The sequence below is a fragment of the Copadichromis virginalis genome, linkage group LG7, assembly GCF_057382275.1.
Source record: "Copadichromis virginalis isolate Kocher_CV1m ecotype Utaka linkage group LG7, C_Virginalis_male_GT1.1, whole genome shotgun sequence".
NCBI classification, from domain to species: Eukaryota; Metazoa; Chordata; class Actinopteri; order Cichliformes; family Cichlidae; genus Copadichromis; species Copadichromis virginalis.
This window is the reverse complement of record NC_140624.1, coordinates 44,543,595-44,549,594: the sequence shown is the minus strand read 5'-3', so window position 1 is coordinate 44,549,594 and position 6,000 is coordinate 44,543,595. Positions and strand designations below refer to the sequence as shown.

Here is a 6,000-nt window from a genome sequence, read left to right as displayed (position 1 = left end):
AGTGAACTATTAGCAGCTAATGAGAGAGTTGTTTTCTTTGGGTGTTAGTTGACAAAAACAAGGCAAAGCAAAATTTACAAAAAAAAAAGCTAAATCACATTATTTCAATAGCAAAGTCTCCACCTTTGCCCGAGTCCCGGTTAAAGTCAGATCAGGGATGTTGATAAAAGTGCAGTTTCAGTGTATTCGCCAAACGATAACTTGCAGGATTATTAGAAACAGCTGTTTCTTGTTGTGTGATTGAACAAACAGATCCCTTCAGAAATAAAATAAAAGCAGATACTGGGAGTGAGAAATATAAATCAGCACGAGTCACTGCATAATGTAAAGTTTGCTTGGTTCTGTCTTGATAAAGCACTCCTCTTCCTCCTCCTCCTCCCGGTTACAAAAACGTCAGTGTATGTGCAGATTGCCACGTAGTCCACCAGACTGTGTGTGTTTGTGTGTGTGTAGTGCAAGCCCCAGCTTGGGTGCTCCAACAGTAATGGAAACCCACCATTTATGAGAGAGGAGAAAATATTTGAATTGTCTGTTTCTGTCATAGAGGTCTGAGCTGAGCTTTATTCGATGAGGGAGGAGGGGAAGCCTGAGTGTAAATCTGAGAGTGTACAAATCTGTGATCAGGAGAAGCAAACTGTTGTGGGACTGAAGGTTGGAATCCTGGACGCAGAAGAGAGGAAGTAGGCTTTAATTTAATGTGTGTGTGTGTGTGTGTGTGTGTGGTCCTCTTTCACTGCGATGAGATCACCAGGATGTCATGAAACTAAATCCAGGAGACATTTAAGAAAGTTATATTCATTATAAAGCTGAACCTGGATTTTAAACATGTTTTAAGGACTTCTTTAAGTCCCAAAGTACCTCTGTGGGGATTACATCATACTAGTAGCTTCTTATAAAAAAGAATCAGACATAAGTACAGATGTTGAGTCAATGATGGCACTGAAAACTGGTGCTGATTTTTGATATATTTAGCATTATGAAAGTGTCTTTTTTGTGTTTTACACAGTGGTGTTATTATGCAGGAGTCTGTCCCCTCCTCCATATTCTGCATCCCAGACGCGGATTTTTTGTCAAATTCTTTTAGCTCAAATGAGTGCCCAAAAAGTCAGGAACCGGGGTGAATTCCAGCGACGTGGACAAAAGAACTGGGTTAATTCCTTGCAGATGTGTCTCCAAGCTGTGTGAGCGAATACTGCGCTGCCCTCGAAGGAGGGAGAGAGAAGAAATTTCAATGAAATATGAACGAAATACATCAGTGACCTAGTACAGCTGGTTCTGGCTGTCTCTCCGGTGTTCCAAGGAAGGGAGGAGGAGGCAACCCGGGAACACGTGTACAAAGTTTTCACTCTTTGGAATAACTGTTGTTATGCAGAATGTATGTTAGTCATCCTAAAAGCAACAGCACAATCATGTCTTGGCTAAAAGGCGGGCTTTAATAGCAGATTTATTCTGGAAAAGATCCCAAATAGTTCAAATTCAAATGGTTAGACGGCATCTAGAAGACAAACTGAAGACAGAAAACAGTTGCGCAACAGCAGTGGATTATATTGCTGTTGCAGCTTTTTCATAAGAGTTTGCTTTTCTATCATTTAAGGCCATCGTTTTTTAATCCTGATTATTGCGAAGCCAAGTTCCATGTATCAACTGGATAAATTAGACTTTGGGACCTTCTTCTGTATCCACATGTACCTTTAGATCAACAGATTCACTACAAGGTCAATATACTTTTTCAAGCTCTTGTAACTGGCTCTGACTCACAGTTTGCACAAGCTTAAACCTCCCTCCAACAGCGAGATGATGTGTGTCTGTCATTATCCAAGAACAATACAGCTGGCTTAACTGTAATTTACAGTATGATTCAATCAGTTTACTCTACCATTAAATCGAGCCCATTTTTAGCCTATAAAGTATTTTTAGCATCTATTTTTCTCTTTACTTATTTTATTTGACATTTAATTCAGAAATTTTTGTCAAATTTGTTTTTAACACTCTTGAAATGTTAGGTCAAATATTCATAACTTAATATAGGGAAGAACAAGATGGCTAGCAACGGGGCTGGTTAATGGTAGTTTAGATCAGCCATGGACCGTTATATAGTTTGGTTATAATTTGGCTTTATTTCGTATTTAGTCACACATCTAATCTTCATTTACTGTGTTTTTTTTTTATTTACTTGTGTTTATTTAATCTTCTCTAAAGCCTGTTTTGATTTGGTTTTTAAAATAAAACTGATGGTGCTAAGTTAATTTCTCATATATATAGTTTAAAAAAAGAAGAAGAAGAAAAAAAAAAGAGCCTCCCCGTCGGGGAATCGAACCCCGGTCTCCCGCGTGACAGGCGGGGATACTAACCACTATACTAACGAGGATTAGCTGTTAAGCTGGTAGCCGCATTGCAATGCTATGTGTGTCAACGAGGAGTTGTTTCCTTCCCAAGCGGCGCCTTTTTGCTGTGAAAAGAATGTGACCACGGTTCGAATCCTTTCTACGTGTCTTCATTTTCATAAAGAATCTGAGTTCGAATCATTACCACTGTACTATGATTCTGGTTATTACGTTGCTAACTATGGCTGACTAAATTCACCAAGCCATCGGAGGCACATGTGCAAACTGCTATCAAGAAACTGGAAAGCTGCCACTTCTCCAGAAGAACGAGTCCTCCTAAAATGTTTTTTATGTGAGCTAGATGATTTATAACCAGCATAAAAATGTAAAAAAGTGTGTAGCTTGACATCAGTGTTTTTAATAAATCCAAACAGAGTGCAGCATGGATGCACCGAAACCGCAATATTATTGTTGTAAATCACATACGCATTTATTTGTATTAATTCGAGTGCAATGCTTAAAAGAGTACCTACATAGTATTGTTTCATCTTTTTAAATGTTTTGATTTAAAAAGCAGCTTTGTGATATAGTGACACCTTGATGCAGTGCAATACATTATAACGACTAGATAAGTTAAATAACGTCCTGTAAATACTCGTTAATATTACTAAAAATGCAAACAGTAGTCTACAGTCCCACAAACCAACACAACCCTCTAATCCTAATGAGGACACATATGCAATATTTCTTTTAGAATTTAGGTATGTAATTTAGGTATGTAAAAAGCAAAGATGGAAACCAGCACAAATAAGCTTTACTGTTATTAGTACAGTGTTTCACCTGAAAAGGTAGAAACGGCGGCTGTAAGCTTAACTGTTCATCACTGCCTTTGTTACCTTTTTAAGTTCAGGGCCTGGCTGCAGGGCTGGGGTCCACACTCTGCTTCATCATCACTCTGGGTTCTCTGCTAGCTTAGCGTTAGCTAACATGCTGTCTGCGCAGATGGTTGCAAAGAGTTGACGCTGTGTTAGCAGTTTAATGCAGTAGTTTCTCTCCTGGACGCAGTTTTCAGTTTATTAACGTCCTCTTGTCTTTTGTGCAATAAAAATAAAAGTAAAGTGCATGTCTCCACTCTTGAAGACCGCCACCATTTGCCCTCCTCCTGCACACGCACTAACATCAGCTAATTGTAGCAAGTGAACAGGAAGATATATGTTAGATGTTTCTATCGTTCTGTCCACCTGGGATGCAGACAACTGAAGAACTTTTGTAACCCAAATAACGACATAATTGTAGCTATAATGTGATTGCTGAATTTAGTACAGTCCCTGACTGAGTTATTGAAAAATGTAATGTAATTACAGTAATGTGTTACTTTGTAAAGTGTTATAACCAAATCTGGTTACAAACCTTGGTACAGAAAACTGCTAGAGTTTCCTTTTAAGTTAGTGTGATGGACAGGGTAACAGCTGAGGTCAGGCAGGAGGCTCCGTGGACTATGATGTTCACAGACGATATAGTGATCTGTAGTGAAAATAGGGACCAGGTAGTAACGAGCCTGGAGAAGTTGGGGGAGAAGAGGAATAAAAGTCAGTACAACAAGACAGAATACATGTGTGTGAATGAGAGGGAAGCAGATGGAAAAGTGAAGCTGCAAGGAGTAGATGTAGTGAAGGCAGGCGAGTTCAAATACCAGTGGTAATCCAAAGCAACAGACAAAGCACAAGAGAGGTAAATAAGAGAGTGCAGGCAGGGTGGAGACAAGTGTTGAAAAGGGTGAGTGAAAGGGAAGGTTTACAAGGTGGCAGTGAGACCTGCTGTGATGTATGGTTTGGAGATGGTGGCAGTGACATAAAAAGAGGAGGCCGAGCTGAAGGTGTGAACATTTCCATTGAGAATGGACAAGATTAGATGCCCAGCTCGGTTCGAGCAGACAAAGTCAGAGAGATGGCCTGTACATGTGCAGAGGATAGTGGAGATATTGGAAATGGTAAATGGCCTGTATTTGTATAGCGCTTTACTAGTCCCTAAGGACCCTAAAGCACTTTACACATCCAGTCATCCACCCATTCACACACACATTCACACACTGGTGATGGTAAGCTACATTGTAGCCGCAGCCACCCTGGGGCGCAGTGACAGAGGCGAGGCTGCCGGACACTCCCGCCACTGGGCCCTCTGACCACCACCAGTAGGCAAACGGTGAAGTGTCTTGCCCAAGGACACAACGACCGAGGCTGTCGAAGCCGGGGCTCAAACCGGCAACCTTCCAATTACAAGGCGACCTCCCAACTCTTGAGCCACGATCGCCCCTTAACGGTGAATATGGAGGTGCCAAGAAGAAGGAAAAGAGGGAGACCACAGCAAAGATTCATTGATGTAGTGAGGGAGGACAATGCAGAGAGTTAGTGTGACAGAGGAGCATGGTAGTAACATGGAGAGATGGAGGCTGATGACCCTCTCCGGGTCTCTTAAAGGGAGCAGCTGAAAGAAGAAGAAGAAAATGTGTCACTGCTCAAAAGATCCTAATGAGATGGGTTGTGAAGTTTAAAAACAACCTGGTGTTGTCATCCAAAAAGTGATTGGAAAATTGGAAATTTCACAGCCTTAAAATGGGCAGAGGAAAAGTGTGTATAAGGGCTTTTTTTGTTACTTTTATGGTGAATATGTAAAACACCCTGTAAAGGTTGAAGATTTTCATAGTGCTTAACTCCTCCAACAAGTAACACAAGTCATTTGGGGATGAAAAAAGAAAGAGAAAACAAGAAATTTAAATTACCCCCCATCATCATCATCATCAATGACACAACCTTGAGGAAAACCCAGAACCCCCAAAATAACAACCATAAGCTGCTCCAGTGTTGGTGCTCACTTTCAAACTGTGTGTGAACTGAAATAAAGGTTAAATGTTCTAAATAGTGTTATTACCATTTTTTGTGACACTAATGACCGGCACTTAACTCCACAGCTGAAGGTAACTCCCAGGCACAGATTTCAGTTTCAGCAACATTTTTTTTTTTTTTGCCTAATTTTCAGACACAGATTTAAAACCCATCAAGAACTAGAACTAAATCAAAGAAAATAAGTACAGGTGTAGAATTTTCCTGTCAGGTAACTTTTTCAGGTACTGTTTAGAGAAATAAAATGCAGTATTGTTTGGAGTCATCTGCTAGCAATAAGACACCAAATGATCTGTGATACAGAAAATTTGTTTTTATTTTTTCCCGTATTCATTAAACAGCCGTGTGTCACATGAGGTCTAATTCTTTTTTTAATGCTCTTTTTTTCCCTTTTTCCTCACAACTTGACTAAAATGAATCAAGATGTGTCGTGCAGCTACTTTGCTTGCTTGTGAATTTTGTGTTTTTAAAGATATATTGCATTCGTACATGTTGGAAGCATATATAATCTAATACAATCCAGATTCTTTCCCTTTAAGTCGGTTGTTCTCATAAAACTTTGCGATTTGAGAAGCTGTAAAATCCTTGTGACCGTTTACTGTGGTTTAGCAGCACACTGAAAAAAATAATCAGTGGTATAAACGTAAAAAAATTATTGTAATCGGTTGCACGAAATTAAGTTATGTTTGGTTAACCTTAGTTTTTTATGTTATACCTGTTATACACAACACATGTTGTTGTTATGTTTTTCATTCCGGTCAAATATTTATAGAAAC

General features: G+C 39.6%; 1 non-coding gene across 1 annotated transcript; it reads right to left on the bottom strand.

Moving 5' to 3' along the window:
• Positions 1-2,296: 2,296 nt before the first annotated feature.
• Positions 2,297-2,368, bottom strand: trnad-guc (transfer RNA aspartic acid (anticodon GUC)). The gene has a single exon. It is a non-coding gene; the product is annotated as a tRNA-Asp (tRNA).
• Positions 2,369-6,000: the final 3,632 nt, after the last annotated feature.